We start from the raw sequence: 17,964 nt of genomic DNA on the forward strand, positions 1-17,964 counted from the left end.
CGAACACCTTATCCTTATATATCTCTATGTAGTAGTCCAAGTGTAAGCAGAGTGGTCAAAATACAATTCATTTATTAACAGATGTTCTAACACCAGGAAACAAATGTGTTTGGGGTTTTTTTTCCCCAACATACATATTTCAAGAAAATATTACCAGATTGTGGGTTTTTTTATCCTCATTAATCTTTCTATAGATAAAATTGGGTTCTTAACCAGATAGATCTTTTCAAACATAGTTTAGAGACTAGAAGACAAATACATTGTAATCAAATATACATGTCAAACTTAAAGAAGGTATTTTAAATGAAAATATAACTTTTACAGGGTTCGACTTCTTCAGGAGGCAGCCAGGCTGGTGGACAGGTATGCTTTTCTTTCTCCACACTGTTCAGCTGTGCTAGTGTCAGGCACTCACAATTTACTTTGCATATCTTTCCTTCATAAGAACTGTTTTCCTTCACCAGTGTCCTTTTTGCCCAAAGCTTCAGCAACACATTATTTTCTTTTCCCATGTCATTCAGACATATCCTGCAGGCCAGAGTAGCCAGTAGTAACTGTCTGAATGGCAGTTGTATTTGAGCTTCTGTACCTGCTTTGGTGCTAAACATTTTTCTTCTTACACATTCCATGCAGATTGAATGTGGAAAGTGAGACACTGAATGGTTAACCCCTGGCCACCTCTGATACTTTTATCAGATTAGAAATCACCTGTTTTCTGTAACAGCTGTAGCATGAAAGAGGAATACCTCTCTAATGGAAAAGAAAATTGCTTTCAGTAGTACTACTCAGAATTTTTTACTCATCCTTTTGATGAGTAAGGTTTTTAAGGTAAAAATCATAGATAACAAATTTGAAGATAACAAAATTAGAAGTTTTTTTCCCATCAGAACAGTAAGTGCAGGAATAGTTGCACAGGATGGAGAACAAAAAATAGACTAATTTATAGAAGTTGGGGACTTGGGCAGTTACGAATGTAACCTTAACAGTTATGAATGTAACAGGCTTGCATACCTGTGATGGTAGTAGTAGTAATTTGAGTTTTAACTGAAGTCCCTTTCAGTCCTGTACTCTTGTTATTTTAAATATTTTCTGCATACTTTACAGGGTGGATGTGACTGTTCTGGAGGAAGTTCTGTAAGTGTTGTTTTTTCATTATACATTTTATTTTACTAAATTATTTAACTGGAAAATTATCTGTGGTCCTACTTATTTCTAACCAATTTATTTGAATGTACTCTTATGTTCATTTTTCCTTCGATGACTGACATATTACTGGCACAGTTGGAATTATTTCTTATTATGCCAAGATGAAAAGTTTAGAATCATAGAATCATTTAAATTGGAAAAGACCTTTAAGATCATCAAGTCCAACCATAAATCTAACACTGCCAAGTCCACCACTAAACCATGTCCCTAAGTGCCACATCTAGAGGTCTTTTAAATACCTCCAGGGATGGTGACTCAACCACTTCCCTGGAAGCAGTGTATTCCAGTGCTTGATAATCCTTTCAGTGAAGAAATTTTTCCTAATCTCCAGTCTAAACCTCCCCTGGTGCAACTTGAGGCCATTTCCTTTCATCCTATCACTTATTACCCGTGAGAAGAGACCAACACCCACCTTGCTACAACCTCCTTTCAGGTAGCTGTAGAGAGCGATGAGGTCTCCCGAGCCTCCTTTTCTCCAGGCTTAATGACTCCTGTTCCCTCAGCTGCTCCTCATAACACTTGTGCTATAGACCTTTCACCACCTTTGTTGCCCTTCTTTTGACACACTCCAGCACCTCAATGTCCTTCTTGTAGTGAGGGGCCCAAAACTGGATGCAGTATTTGAGGTGTGGCCTCACCAGTATCGAGTACAGGGGGACAAACACTTCACTAGTCCTCTTGACCACACTATTTCTGACACAAGCCAGGAACCCCTTTTCTCTGAGCAGTGACTTTCAGTTACCATACAGTGTTTAGAGATGTGTATCTCTTCAGAAAAAAAAAAAAAAAAAATCTTACATTAAATGCAGAATTAATTGACAAAAGACCTATCATGAAAGGCAGGTAAAATAATATCAATTCTACAAAACTGCTAACCATAAAAAATTGTCTTAGAAATCAATGTTTACCAAATTAAAACAAACAAACAAACAAACAAACTGAGCCACTTCTCATTTTTGCATTTAAGTCCATATGGAATTATTTAAAGACTGTGAAATAGGATAATACATGCTTTCCAAAGCAAATCATATGTGGTCAATCAACATGTAGTATGCAAAGGACATTTCTGCACCATGAGTAGTGTTCTTATTTTCTAGGCAATGAGTCATGGGTAGATACAAAATGAAATTTTGTGATTTACCGTCTTCCAGGCAGAAAAAGACTATTTACTATCTTGACAAATTAAGAAAAGTGAAATGTAAGTGTAATTTCACTTCAGACTGTGATGTTCTTCCTTTAAAATACCATAGAACAGGCATTCTAAGGTTTCATTTCATTTTTAGTTTATGATCAAAGGCTAATCTTTTTTTTTTTCCCCTATTTATAGGGTGGATCCCCTACCTTAGTCAGAAGTGATTCCTCTGCAAATGTAAGCAATGTTCTTCAGCTTAAGTGTGACCTGTGTTTGTTTTGTCAAGATAGAGGCTAGAGAGTTTAAAAAGATCAGTACCTAATAGAAGTCACATGCTTGTGAAAGTAACCTACCTTAGTTACAATTAAAAATACACACAGTACATTCATTCAGGACTCATAGTTTCTCTTTCCATTTGAAATAGTAATTATTCAATAAATGAAAAATGTTTTTTGACACAAATGCAGTATATAACAATATAAATATTTACTTCAGGAGTTAGTTGCACTGGGTTCTTTGGAATTATGTCAAAATATCCCCTAAGGACATGATTTTATGTGTTTGTATTCCTCTTAGATAATTTACTACAAGAAACGTTAGTATTCATAGGTCAGTAATTTAATGATGCTAGCCCTCTCATATGGATAAGAACTCTTTTGCAGTAAAGACCCGTTTACAGCAATCCCAAGACAAGTTCTGTTCATTATGTGTTAGCAAGTCATGCAGTGTATGTCACCAGAGCTCTGTATGTGCTGCACTAAAGGGAGAAAAAACATTTGTGTCTTCTTGTATCTAGCACAGAACTCTGTGGCATTCTTACCAGACTGCTGATATAAAGCTGGCTTGGGCACAGCTACCTAAATGTACCATTCCACAATTAATATTACATGATAAATAGGACTGGTCTTGTGCTCCCTTTTAGGAAGGAGGAATGTGTATATATCTACAGTGAGGAAAATATTCTTACCCACCTGTGTTCTACATCCTTCATATTATTGATGTTGGGATTTGTTTCCTTTGAAACTTCCAATTGGGATTGATTTTTTTGTTTTTGCTTTTTACTACTTGGCCATGTTTGGACTACAGTTTGGAATGAGGGATTGTGTATAAAGATTGAGGGAACATAGTGGTTGGGTCTGTATCGACAAGTGCTGCAAACTGCTGGGATTGTTTCACAATCTGTGCTGATGAACTGATGTCCACACTATACACATTTCAGGAACAGTTTGCTCTGGTCTGGTTCAATGGACCAAAAGTCCATTTACTACCTGAATGCATTAAGTGTGCCTCTAGAGAGCACACTACAATTTAGTTTAATCTGAAAAGCATCAAATTAATTCACTCCAAGACCACTCCATGGTGCAAAGCAAACTACAGTGAGTGGGGGCTATCAGTAGTTTTGTCTCAAAGGCACACTCCTGATCTGTGCTTTAATGTGTAGATGCACCCAGTACCTCATCATGGGAGAAGGGCTTTTGCATACTGATAGATGCTTAACATTATATACTAAACACAAAACCATTTCATTTCTTTATGAGCTTAGCAGATCTTGTGGAAGCTCAAAGTGCTCAAAAGCTCTGTAGTACTCTGCAAGAATGACTATTAAAAGCTTTTTGTAGGGATGTCATTCTTCAGTGTGCTGATTTTAAACAGAAAAAAATAAGATCAGTCAGATCCTTTGAAGTGAAATAACTGGTATTTCCTTTCTGAAAAGACTCTGGAGGCAGCCATTCCAGTGGACAGGTACACACTAAAGTTTAGATGTATTAACAAAGAAGGAAAGGCTAGATTTTAGATTTTGAGTGGATTTTAAACCCAAGCAAAAAAGTTTAAAATAGAAATTTATACACTGCTGTCCTTCAAGAAGTTTTGCTTTAAAATAGTTCTGTTAGAGAAAAATAACTGATTTCTTTTTTTTTTTCCTTCCCAGGGCTCATCATCTTCTGGAGGCAGCCAGTACAGTAGCCAAGTAAGCACTCACTCCAAAAGGAGAGTCAGACAGCTTGCCACTTCTGAAAATGATGGTCATTCATAAACTCACTTAAGTTCAGTTTTCATATGGGAGCTATGTTTAAAGAGCAAAAACTCAGTAAATTAAATTCATCATTGAGATTATTATCTCCTAAAAGTTATACACTATGGCTTTTTTAGCAAAAAGTGCTCTTGTTTTTGTGAAACTTGCATAATGAAGCTCATACAAAAAATAGGTGTGGGGAAAGCATTTTTGATTCCTTATGGATCTAATTCCACTAAGAAGAAAACCAAATCCAATTCCCCCTCTTTAAACAGACCTCTTGTTGTATGAGGTTTCAGTAAACTTGCTTAGTTTGGTTTTCAGAGTCCTGTTAGGGAGCCAGTCTTTTTCTGCTAGCTTTGGCCCAGGACTCAGCTTTCCAAATAATGAAATGCCATTCTCCAGAAATGAGCAGAGGAAAAAAACTTGAAAGAATATTGCTTTAACCTTCCCAACAAGTCACACAAACAAAGCAGTAGGCTTCTTTGCCTTCCACCCCTGCTTAAGAACTCGGATATTTCCAGAAGTTACCTTATAAGGCCTGAACACTAGTTATTAAAGCATACCGAAAGTACTGCTCACCTGCCTTCACTCTTATCTTGCTCTCTTACTCCTATTGTCCTGGGATAGTTAGGCCTTGATTTAAATCCTACAGCAGATAATTCACTTAATTGGTATTCTTTACAGAATTCATATTCCTCTGGAGCTAGCCAGTATGGTGGACAGGTAAGCTCTTACTTTTAATATTTTATTTGATATATTTGTTTTACCGTTATTGACTCTTACCAAGTAAAGGATTATCCAGATAGGTATCTTATTTTATTTCAAGAAACTTTTTAGTGATCTATTCTCTGAAGTAAGATTGTGAATTCAAGGAAGACAAAAATAAAGAGTTTATTCTGGGAAGATTACAAACAAACAGTCAAATAACAAAATACAGATGTCTTTGCTGCTCATCTCCCTGAATTAGATATTCAGAAATAACTGATTTTCAATATTTTTCCAGGGGCCATCTTCTTATGGAGGCAGCCATTATGGTGGACAAGTAAGCATTAATAGTCCCCACTTTTGTAGTTTTGACCTATGCAGACTTGTAGTTTATTCATTGTCCTCCCAGCTGTCTACCTTAGCTTTATTTACTTTAGTCTAAAATCTTCTCAGTAAATCTTTCTCTGTAGTTATCTGGTGCTACTGTGATTAAACTAAACAAGTTCAGATTAAGACTATTATTTAAGGCTAAGAAAAAAATAGAATGTGAAATGCATTGTTGACTCCTGAAATTTGTAAGACTAGTGGTCATGTATTTCTGAAATAAATTAGTATTTCACGAAGCTGACCAAAATTCTTAAAAGCCTTGTGAAATGATTCTATAATTCTATTAAATTGGTGTAAAGAAGTTTGTTTCCTTTTTTGTTCACATTCAGGGTTCACCTTCCTCAGGAGGCAGCCAGTACGGTGCACAGGTGAGAATTCTTCCCTTGTAGTGTTTACTACTTTATCCAAGAGACTTGGTAGTTTTCTGTGTAAAAGAACATTTTAAGGAGATTGGGTTTTTTTCATGTATTATTTAATTTGTTGCTAGGTATGTAGTAGTTATAAATGTATGTGATACAAAAACACAGGAGAGTTTTTAGGAGATGTAATTTCTGATGCATCATGGTAAATGCAGATGAGTCTCATTCCTTTTTTACACCGTCTGGTTCAGTCCACTCACAGTTTTGCACTGAAGGAAATTAGGTACCTCTCCTTCATATGGAGCATGGTTTAAAGGAGTACTATGACATGGATATAGAGATCATTTAATTCTTTTTGTTCAGGGTTCACCTTCTTCAGGAGGCAGCCAGTATGGAGGACAGGTGAGAAACTCTTCCTGCGTAGTCCTTATCCTAACACCCAGCTTCTACATCAAAACTTGGTACTTTTACTAGAATTTTGAGTAAACACTGTTAATCTGATAATAGATGATCAGGTATCTAGATATGTATGATCTGAAACAATACAAAAACTAAGAATGGCTGGTACTTCCATTGTATCACAGTAAATGCAGTTCTGGGCTCATTCTACCCTCTGACCTGCCCTCTTCATTCTGGACCCATTTTCCTTCTGCTGCTGTCATGGTTTCTTAGCTCTAACAGTAAGGAGGGGCTGGAAGCAGATTGCATTCCTCTTCTACTTCAACCTATGGAATACCTCATTTCATTTAGCAAAACGGCTAACTGGGAAGGTCCCATTGGAATGGAGGGTGGCAAATGTGACACCCGTCTGCAAGAAAGGCAGAAAGGACAATCCAGGAAACTATAGACCTGTCAGTCTGACCTCGGTGCCAGGGAAGGTCATGGAGCAGGTCATCTCGAGTGCCATTAAAAGTCATATAATGGACAACCAGGGGATCAGGCCCAGTCGGCATGGGTTTATGAAAGGCAGGTCCTGCCTGACAAACCTGATCTCCTTCTACAACAGGGAAAACTGCTTACTGGATGAGGGAAAGGCTATGGATGCAATTTACCTTGACTTTAGCAAGGCCTTTGGCATCGTTTCCCACAGTATTCTCCTGGCAAAACTGACTGCTCGAGGCTTGGATGATAGCACACTTTGCTGGGTAAAATACTGGCTGGGTGGCCGGGCCCAAAGAGTTGTGGTGAATGGAGTTAAATCTGGTTGGTGACTGGTCACGAGTGGTGTCCCCCAGGGCTCGGTTTTGGGGCCACTCCTGTTCAACATCTTTATTGATGATCTAGATGAGGAGATCAAATGTACCCTCAGCAAGTTTGCAGATGACACCAAGTTGGGTGGGAGTGTTGATCTGCTCGAGGGTAGGGAGGCTCTGCAGAGAGACCTGGACAGGCTGGAGCCATGGGCTGAGGCCAACTGGAGGAGTTTCAATAAGGCCAAATGCCGGGGGCTGCCCTTGGGCCACAACAACCCCCAGCAGCGCTACAGGCTTGGGGAGGAGTGGCTGGAGAGCTGCCAGTCAGAGAGGGACCTGGGGGTGCTGATTGACAGCCAGCTGAACAGGAGCCAGCAGTGTGCCCAGGTGGCCAAGAAGGCCAATGGCATCCTGGCTTGTATCAGCAATAGCGTGGCCAGCAGGGACAGGGAAGGGATCTGACCCCTGTACTTGGCACTGGTGAGGCCGCCCCTCGATTCCTGTCTTCAGTTTTGGGCCCCTCACTACAAAAAGGACATTGAATGACTCGAGCATGTCCAGAGAAGGGCAGCGAAGCTGGTGCAGGCTCTGGAGCACAGGTCGTACGAGGAGCGGCTGAGGGAACTGGGGGTGTTTAGTCTGGAGAAGAGGAGGCTGAGGGGAGACCTCATTGCCCTCTACAGCCACCTGAAAGGAGGTTGCAGAGAGCTGGGGATGAGCCTCTTTAACTAAGTACCAAGCGACAGGACAAGAGGTAATGGCCTCAAGTTGCGCCAGGGAAGGTTTAGACTGGATATTAGGAAGCATTTCTTTACAGAACGTGTTGTTAGGTGTTGGAATGGGCTTCCCAGGGAGGTGGTGGAGTCCCCATCCCTGGGGGTGTTTAAGAGTAGAGTCGACATAGTGCTGAGGGATATGGTGTAGATGAGAACTGTCAATGTTAGGTCAACGGTTGGACTGGATGATCTTCAAGGTCTTTTCCAACCTAGCTGATTCTGTGATTCTGTGAAAATGCAGTAACAGAGAAGCAGTTATGTCTTGGGAGAGGAATAGGAGAGAAGGTCAGGAGTTTTTAAGAGGTGTTCCACACCCTTGTGAAATGAAAGATGATGGATAGGGTTCCTAGTGCTGCCTAGTGATATAGCCTTTAATATGGAGTGAAATTCTCAACATGCTTGTCCTTGGTCTCTGAAAACATTTATTGTCAGATTTATTGGAGAGGGAATTAGAGGAGAAAGAGATTTTTCAGTCCAAATACAGTCTCCTGAAACTAGGTATATAATCCTAATAGCTCGTGATCAGTATTATGGAAGATTCGTATGTTACAGACCATCCCTAAGTTGCACAGAACATATGGAATACGTTGAGTGTTTATCTTTCTGTAACTTTTCATTGTACAATAGAGAAATGTAATAGTCCTTCTTTCAAAAACCCTTAAAGAAGCTTATTGATAGAGAAATAATTGGCACCTTTGCTTCAGGGTCCATCTTTCTCAGGTGGCAGCCATCATGGAGGACAGGTGAGAACTGGTTTTCTATTTATGGGTTTTTCTTTCCATCATTCACCTTTCTCTCTCTTTATAAAGGGGTTTTGCTTACAGCAAAACAGTGTTTAGGCAGAATAGATGAATATATGACCTTATGCTGTGTCAGCCCACTCGAGAATGTAAAACAAATGAGGCTGCTGTGAGCACACCATCCAGTGGAACAGCACTAGTCACACCTGCCTGGAGCTGAGTTTGATTTAAACTTTATTGTTGTGTTTAAACAGTAGCCATTGTAAAGGCCAATAGATTTCAGTATGGTTATAAAGGCAGTGTTTGCATTCCTGTGACACTTAAATCCATGGAAGACAAGCAAAAGTGTGGTTTTATTGTGATGGGTCATAAGTTACAGAATGTGCAACAAATATAAATGCTTTCTTATTTCTCTAGGGTATGGCTTCTTCAGGAAGCAGCCAGTATAGCGGACAGGTAAAACTTCTACTTTCATAGTATTTGCAGGTTTGTCACACAGTCCATTAGGAAAAATGACCCATGTGTTTTGCAAAAGAAGGAACTCTCTAAGAAAGAATAGCTTTACACCAAATTGAGTGAGGGTTGCTAAGTATGGGTTTGTCTGGATGTCAGACCATGACACAAGCAATGATAAAGGGGCCTGTGTGACTGCATGGAAATGCTTCTTTAAACTGATCATGGCTCTAAGAAGCCTGTATTTGTTGTTACGTTTAAACAGAAGCAATTTCAAAGAGTAAGGACCACAGAGAGCAAGTGAGAATGTTACTCAGTAACACTGAAGTAATTAGTTACTCATTTTTTCCAGGGCTATGCTTCAGGAGGCAGCCAGGCTGGTGGACAGGTATGCTTTTCTTTCTCCACACTGTTCAGCTGTGCTAGTGTCAGGCACTCACAATTTACTTTGCATATCTTTCCTTCATAAGCACTGTTTTCCTTCACCAGTGTCCTTTTTGCCCAAAGCTCAGCAAAACATTATTTTCTTTTCCCATGTCATTCAGACATATCCTGCAGGCCAGAGTAGCCAGTAGTAACTGTCTGAATGGCAGTTGTATTTGAGCTTCTGTACCTGCTTTGGTGCTAAACATTTTTCTTCTTACACATTCCATGCAGATTGAATGTGGAAAGTGAGACACTGAATGGTTAACCCCTGGCCACCTCTGATACTTTCATCAGAGGAGCTCACCTAGTAGGCCTCCACTGGAAGTCATCTTTAGTGTTTTCTGTCATGTCCGTAGCATGAAAGAGTACTGCATGTATTCCAGGTGCATTGGCCCTTCTAGGAAAAAAAAAAAAAAACCAAAACCAAAATATTTTCTGTAGTACTACTCAGAATTTTTCACTTGTCTTTTTGGTGAGTAAGGTTTTTACTGTAAGCTTTAAATGAGGAATTAGAAGACTGCATTTTAAAAAATTGTTCCGTAAATGCACAGATAGCCTGAAAGTACACTGGAGAAAGAAACTACTTCTTAGCTGGAGCTTAGTAAATCCATGAGCTGGATTTTATAGTTTGTTTTCTTGCAGTAGCAAAATGTGAGTTTGATTTACAAATTCAGAGGCCTCTTCCAGTCCTAGACTCAGGAAATAAGTTTGGTTGTGTTTTATACAGGGTGGATGTGTGTGTCCTGGTGGAAGTTCAGTAAGTATTCTTTCTCTTTGTATATTTTTCATAGTATGTACACATACTGGGAAATTTTCAAGAAACTACATTTCTTGAAATAATTTTCTGTGAAGATGAAAGTGTTTTTCACATTGTACTAAAATGAGAAATTTTGAACCTGTTAAGGACAAAAATATTAAGTAATTTGCAACTGTAGTATTGTATTTGAAACTAACTACCCAGATGCATTTCTATTTCAAAGAAATACATGGGAAATAAATTGCACTTTCCCCATCCTGGATTAAACAAGTAGTAATGTTCTCCAGTATATGTATTAAAGGAAGACTAGTGCTGATTCTATAAGATATTCAGACATGAAAAATGGCTTCAAAGTATTTACTTTCTTTTGGTATATGAGAGGGCTGGAACTTTTCTAAGAATCTGATTCCCAAATTTCTCATATTGTATCTGCTTGGTTTTGGATACGTCTGTGTAATAGTGCTCTTTCTATGATGGTTATTAACAGTATGATTGAACTAGTGAAACTTAGATCTAAAATCTTGGTCCAAAATGCTTCCATGTGGAAACAGAGCAATGCATTTAAAAAGTTAAGGCTGTTTCCATTTTTCTGTCTAATTAGTATATTTCCTGTACTTTTGTAAATACTTTTTAAAAAAAGGCAGAAAATCCACTGTTTTTCTGAAATTAGGCTAATTTATTTCTGAGGGAGGGTTCTGTTATCTTCTGTCTCAGAATAGTAAAAATTGCTTAGATGACTACTTCTCTTTCTCAGATTATGAAATCAAGGAAAACCCACATGGTATAAGTGTACCATTCATGGTATATATGCCACTTCTGAGAATCAGAAGTGCTGAAAACAGTGTATAAATTATCAGTTTACTTTGTTTTGCAAACAAATAATCTGAAGGAATAAGGATGAATCAAAACTAAGACCTTTCCTTTTTAATCAACCAAACAGAAAAGTATACCAGTAATCAGTGTAAATGACTTAATTATTGCAATAGGTCAAGATGTTCTCTTGTTTTTCCTTTACATGATATTGAATTCAATACGGAGTAAACATTGCTATTTTTGTTGAATACAGGGTTTTTTTGGAGGAAACCGATATCATGGTGGACCGGTAGGCAATTTTTCTGTAACATTTACAGAGTTTAGTTTCTCGGGAATAGACATGATTCAGTTGCTGTATTTGCCCAGAAGTCATTAAATATTGAGTTCAGTTTATCACAGAGATGGGGATAATAATTCCAGAGAGTGCATGTTGCTCTCACTGAATCACTCTTGACATTTCAGTTATGTCTTTCTATATGCTAGAGCCAAGATTTTACTTTGTAATTATAAAGCTTTCTTACCTCAAAAAAATAATGAAGAATAATTCACAGGGTTCATCTCATTGCCTAAATCACTAATATGATGAGCGGATAAGTAGCCATTTGCCACTGCATTGATGACTGTGTAAAGGTTTTCCACTTAATTCGTGTCGTGTATTGTTTAGATTAGGTCCAGGGTTTTTTGATGGCGGTTACTATTTAAAAAAATTATTTACAGAAGTTTCACATTCTTTTTACAGGGTTCATCATATTCTGGAAGCAGTCAGTATGGTGGACAGGCAAGCAACTTTTCTTTTTTTTTTCAAGATCTTCTTCCTACTTACTATTTATTAAATGAAAAATATGATGCAGTGCATGTACTGCCAATCAGTTTTTCAGAGTCCTTTTACTCTCAGTAAGTATCTGAAAACACGGACTGTTTCTCAGTAACTGAAATGGAGTAGCATGAAAAAACTTGAATTTAAAGAAACTGCATAGATCATAATTTTAGTTGTTTTACCTCAGAATGCCTCTTAAATCATGTGATAATTTTAATTAACTATCTTTTATGTTTCAGTTTCACACTACTATGACACTAGTTCAAAATCTGTTTTCTGTGTTATTTTTCAGTTATATTGAAATTATCCTTTTTTTATTTTTTTGCATTGTTTTAATACTTGGAAATTAGGTACAAAATGTACCAATAGATATTGCTTCAAACATATAAATTCTAGTGTGTTACCCACAAAAATAATTTCCTCATCTTCAGCTGCAATTCGAGTCTCTTACTGTAAGCAGCTCCCTATGTACCTTTTGTAGACTTAGTAGTTTATGACCAATCGAGAGATCTTACTAGCCCAAACAGTTAACAGAGGTAATGAATGGGTATCTAACAAGAAGGTGGAACATATTTTTCATTAGTATTTCTCTGTTCGCAATGCTTCACTCTGCTATACTAGAAAATAATTTGTTTTTATTCCATTGGCGAACACTTGAGTTCAGTATCACTCCATTAAGAAAACACTTTCTTGCAGCATGGAGAGGATTTTTCAAAAGCTGCAAAACAAAGTTTTCCCAGATTACTTATTTGGAATAATAAGGATGCTCTTGTCTTAATACATGATGCCTGCTGAACATGTTTGACCTAGCAGAGAATCACAAATAAAGTAGATTTTTTTTTTTTTCTCCTGAATGGAGACATACTTAAAGACTTTATAACCATATATTTATGTCAGAGAGTAGCCTTAGCTGATGTTTTGTGACTGTTTGCCAAATTTACTACTTTCGACTGTTAAGGAACATAGAGGAATTAAATCAGAAGTCTTTCACTGCATGTTTTCAGGTTAATATACTTGCCAGACTCCTACTGAGATTTCCTATCAGAAGGTCCTTCTGTGATGTTTCATTCTGCACAGCCAAAAAAAAAAAAAAAAAAAGAGTAACTGCTGTTATTCTGCCAACTCTTAAGCACTTAAGTTTCCTATGATTTTTTTAATAGGGATCTTCTCCCTCAGGAGGCAGACCATATGGTGGGCAGGTGAGTATATTCTCTTTCCATCCCATCACTCCTCACTCTTTCCCTGTACTGTCTGGATCCAGTCAGTTACTTGATGCTGAAAGTCACATTCATTTGGCCATTTTACAGAGATTAAATGGTTGAGGTAATGCCGATTAAAATAATTTCAGGAAGCTGAATAAAAGAATTGGCTACAATGAATTACTGCTCTGTGTAAAACGTCCCTTTGAACATACTATAATTGCTATACTGTATGTCTTGATTCAGAATAACAAATTGTTGTTGTTTTGTATGCAGTACATAGATTAAGTTTTAGGTACCCCCAGAAACTTTTTGTTCAAACAACATCCAAGTAAGTTTGTCCTAAGTACTGCACAAATTGTCTCAAGACAGTGATAGATTTTTTTCATTCAATTAATAGATGTTTGATTGACTTCTTACAGGGCTCATATTCTTCTGGAGGCAGACAAGATGGTAAACCAGTAAGTAACAAAATTTCAAGTTTACTTTTTCTTATAAGCCTGTTAAAAAAATCATATCAAATTAGTTATGGACTAGACATTTTTCTGACAATTACTTAAATATGCAGAGTGTCACATGATTTATGTATCTGGGACAATCTCAACAAATGCAAACACAATATATATTTTCACACAGTTCAGTAGTTTTGAGCCAGTATTTTACTCTGTAACTGAACTTCTAATCAATCTCTGGATTAGTTCTAGTAATCACAGAATGCGATTACTGGATTTTTTAAAAATTATTTTTCATAAGGGACTTCTGAACAGTTATTTCTATTTTAATTCATAGTAATCATATACTTGATGCTCAGGGCTCACTTTTTAAATTGATTTTATATGCATTTGCCTTAAGTATGTCTGGGTTGCTTTGAAGAAAATACTTTCTTTTTTAAAAGAAATAATAGTTGACATTTGACTGTGCATATTTTCATCTTCTCCCACTTCAGACCACATTTTTTGCTATGTAATTCAATGGCAGGAGATACAAATAAGCACATACAGTGTTTTAGCTTATCTATTATAGAAAATAAGATGGATCCACCTGTTACTAAAAAGTGGGCACAAATGTAAGATTTTCTTATACATGAATCATGGAGGTGAGATATTTTGTGTACCATATTTGATGGCATTTTTTAAAGAGTCAATGCTTGTAAGATTCCCTGTTGGCAATGTCATTTAAATAAGCAGAGCAACTTTGCCAGAAAACTGAGTAAGACTGAAGTAGAACATCTAATTTTTCAGTATCCACTTATATTTTCAGTTACCTTCCTTATTAGAGCTTTCTTCAGGTAGGGCTGTATAGTAAAGGACTCTAACATTTACATTTTGGTTTTTCCCCCAATCTAACTGTAACTGATTCCAGGTGAATTCATGTTTAATTGCACTTTAATATTTTTTACTTTCTATATATTAAACACATCATAACTACAAAACAGCTCTTTCTTCTTGAAAACTTTGCATTATATTATCTGACTAATACATCATTCAAAAGAATGCCTGTAACAGAAAGATGTTAAATATTTGAATTTCAGATAAGCTTTTCCCTGGGATTTTTGGATGACTGGACACAAAATAAGTGCTCATTCTCCTGTAGTCCTTTATGCCAGATAGGAAGAATATACTGAAGTACAAGTAGGCTTAGAGTTGAAAACAGGTATCTTTTTTCAGGGTTCATCTTCCTCAGGAGGCGGTCATCAGGGAAAGCCAGTAAGGATATTCTTCTTTCAGTATTCCACAACCAAGTTAGGAATATTGGGTTTTGAAATAGGTAACAATAATAAGGGTGGAATTTAAAATTATGTTACAATAGTAAATGTCTGAGAAAACTGACCAATAAAAATTGGAATATTTTGTTCAAACTTGAACCTTAGGATGAGGCAGCATTCATTCCTCCTGTAGCGAAGTTTTGATACACTCTGTTACTTACTCATAAGAACATGCTTGGATCATTCTATTATGAATGATGTATTTAAATACCAGGATAACTGTTTCAGTTTCAAAGTTGAGAGATCAGTCAATGACACATTGGCTTTGAAAATCCTCTGAAACTCTTCATGGAATAAAGAGGATGTAGCTGTGCTTAGTTGAGTCCATTCAATTGAAATAGGGAAAAAAAGTGCAAGGAAAAAGGTAAAATCAAAGTCAGTATCAAAATTGCTGGTATCTAGGGCACTTTCAAGACCGCTGTATGTTCTTTGGACACAATTTACCAGGAGTTTTGTACCACAAAAATAAATGATTTATGATTATTTTACAGGGCTCCTCTACCTCAGGAAGCACTTACTCTGGGAGACCGGTAAGAGTACTTTCTTAAGAGTGTTTTCATCTTCTTTTTGTAGTAAACAAGGAACCTGAGTGGTTGATAGAGCAATTTCAGGATGATTTGGTCTGAAGAGAACATTCTATATTAGTTCCATTTGTATTAGAGCATATTTAAAGAAACTGTGGTGGAAAATATAGGCTGGAAAACCTATTTCAGTATCAGTTATATTTTAAATCTGAATCTGTCTTGCTTCACATTCCAGTTAGCGGCCTTGTTACATTTTGCTGACCTCTATTTTGAATTCCTGTTCTCTGTGTAGATTTTATAGGTTCTGCTCAGTTAATTCCTTCACTTTTTTTTTGATAAACTAGATTGTTGAGTTTTCCACTGTCAGGTTACCTGGTTTTGCACTTTCTTTTTCTCAGTACTCATCATTTTTTAACATCCTCTTTCAACTATAGAGATGGAAAACTCAGTGTGGAGTATGATATTGGAATGAGAGAAAAATATACTTTTGCCCTTTCATCAATTTTAGCTGAAATTTTCAGATATGAGATATAGTGTGCAACTAAAACTATTTATTTTATCCATGCAAAGCTACTTTCCTCTTGAATGACTTAAACCCATGATGTGGGTTAAGCTAGTAAAATTTTGTTGATCATGGGCAAAACTGTGTTCAAAACCATTAGGTGGGAACACATCTAAATTTATTTGTTTGTTTGTTTTCAGAATTCACCTTCCTCGGGTGGCAGTCAAGTGGTAAGCACTCTTTGTAGTTTCTACTGGTTTCTTCCTATACATATTCTAGAAAACTGGAAGTATTGTTTATGCTGTGAGGTAGCTCTCAGATTTCCTGTATCCGAATAAATGTTTGTAGAATACATGTGCAACGTAATAAATGGGAATAGTATCAACAGAAATGAGGAAAAGTGGGACCACATAAGTACTTTTGATCCTGCCTATCACTTGAAAACTGGACACCTGTAGATTTATGTGTACTATAGGTGTGGCACATGATATTTTAACATCAGATGTGTCTACATAATAGAAGGGGCTAACAGGGAAAATATTTCTCTGAAACTCCCTATACTTTTATAATAGCAACGAATAGAACTATTTTGAATTGGGTTTACCAAATTGATCTCTTTTTTTTATAGAGTTCTGCTGGGAAACACTCCACTTCCCGACTCCTGCTGTTACTCAGTGTTTTGAGTGCTTTCGCTCTCTCTGCTGTGACATCACAATGGTCTATGTGAACTTCTGAAGAGTTGCTTGGCATCCCAGACATGAATTCTATTCAGTAATATTAGATTAATTACTTGATGTAAAAAAAAATACCCTTAAGTCAAATTGGCAGGTGTTACTTGGCGATGTTGTATGTCTAGCTAGTACATCATGCCTCTCATTAGTTAACTTTGGTTTTAGTCACTAGTAGATATCATTAGTTTTGTCAGTGTTTTAGGCATCATTTTAAGAGAGCATATTGTACCCTACCTGTATGATTTATTTATATTTCCGATGGGGAATGCAATGAACATCTATCTGAAATCTGACTGGTGCAACAAATAATACTTAGAAAATATTTGGTTATTAACCAAAGTGGATGAGGTCAAACAAGTTGTTGTATATGCAAACTGAGCACTGTGCAGGGTCATCATCACATAAAATAAGGCTAACGTAAACATCTGATAAGCAATCCTCCAGACTGGGACAGAAGAAAAGATGCTCAGATAATATCAGTCTTGGTTTTAGTCTATTGTAATCAAATGCAAGTTGAATATAGAGGTTGCACAGAGGAAAAAAGTACTCCATGGGACTGACATTTTTTGGAGTTAATTAAAATTTATTCATTAGAGAAGCCAAACAGCGTAAAGAATTGTTGAACTCTATTGAAACTGCAAATACCTGGAGTTCTTTAGAGAAGCATATGGGGCAGTGCACCCCAGATTATGCTGATAGTCTAAAAGCTGCTGAACACCGATGCATTTTCCCTTGGGAAGGAATGGAAATTTAATTAGATTCATAAAACTGATAGCTCCTTTTCTCAAGTATTTAGTCTACCCTGTGATACCTGATACATCTGCAAGTTTAACGTCAAGAATGATGCTGCTATCTGCAAGCATGTACAGTAAATGTGGTCACAGAAAGACCATGGCCCACTTTTGAGTTCGGGAGCAGCACCACATGTTGCAGCAAACTCTTTTGGAGCTGCTGGAGTTGCCTCCTGCCTGTGCAGCACCCACTGCTCTGGCACCTCCTTAGGAGTGGTGTGTCCATCGTGCTGCCGCTCCCACAGCTCCTGCGTCAGCCTTAGCCACGGGCTGAAGCTCCTTTGCTGTTAACAGAGTGCGTTCTAAAGCACACTTCTAATGAATGTCTCACGAACATGTGCCTAGTATTAAAATTACATTTATTAGTAGTATGCTCGTCTCCCGTGCTTTACAATTGTAATTGATGAAATACATTTCCATTCACATTATGCTACCACCTTCAGTGGGGCCAAGATTTCATCTGGTTTTGATATGCTGCCCAGGACACGCTATTTTTTGCCGACCATCAGTAAATCAACCCGAGTTATCTGAAGCTGTAATTGAAGCATAAAGGAGTTTTGCTTAAATACGATCTTCTACATTTGGTGGACAATTTGTTTCTTTGGAACACGCAGCAAAGTTCTCTTTGGGAGGTCTGTATCTTAATTCGAACTAGCCCTGCACTTCTTTAA

This window comes from Athene noctua, chromosome 5, assembly GCF_965140245.1.
Source record: "Athene noctua chromosome 5, bAthNoc1.hap1.1, whole genome shotgun sequence".
Lineage (NCBI taxonomy): Eukaryota > Metazoa > Chordata > Aves > Strigiformes > Strigidae > Athene > Athene noctua.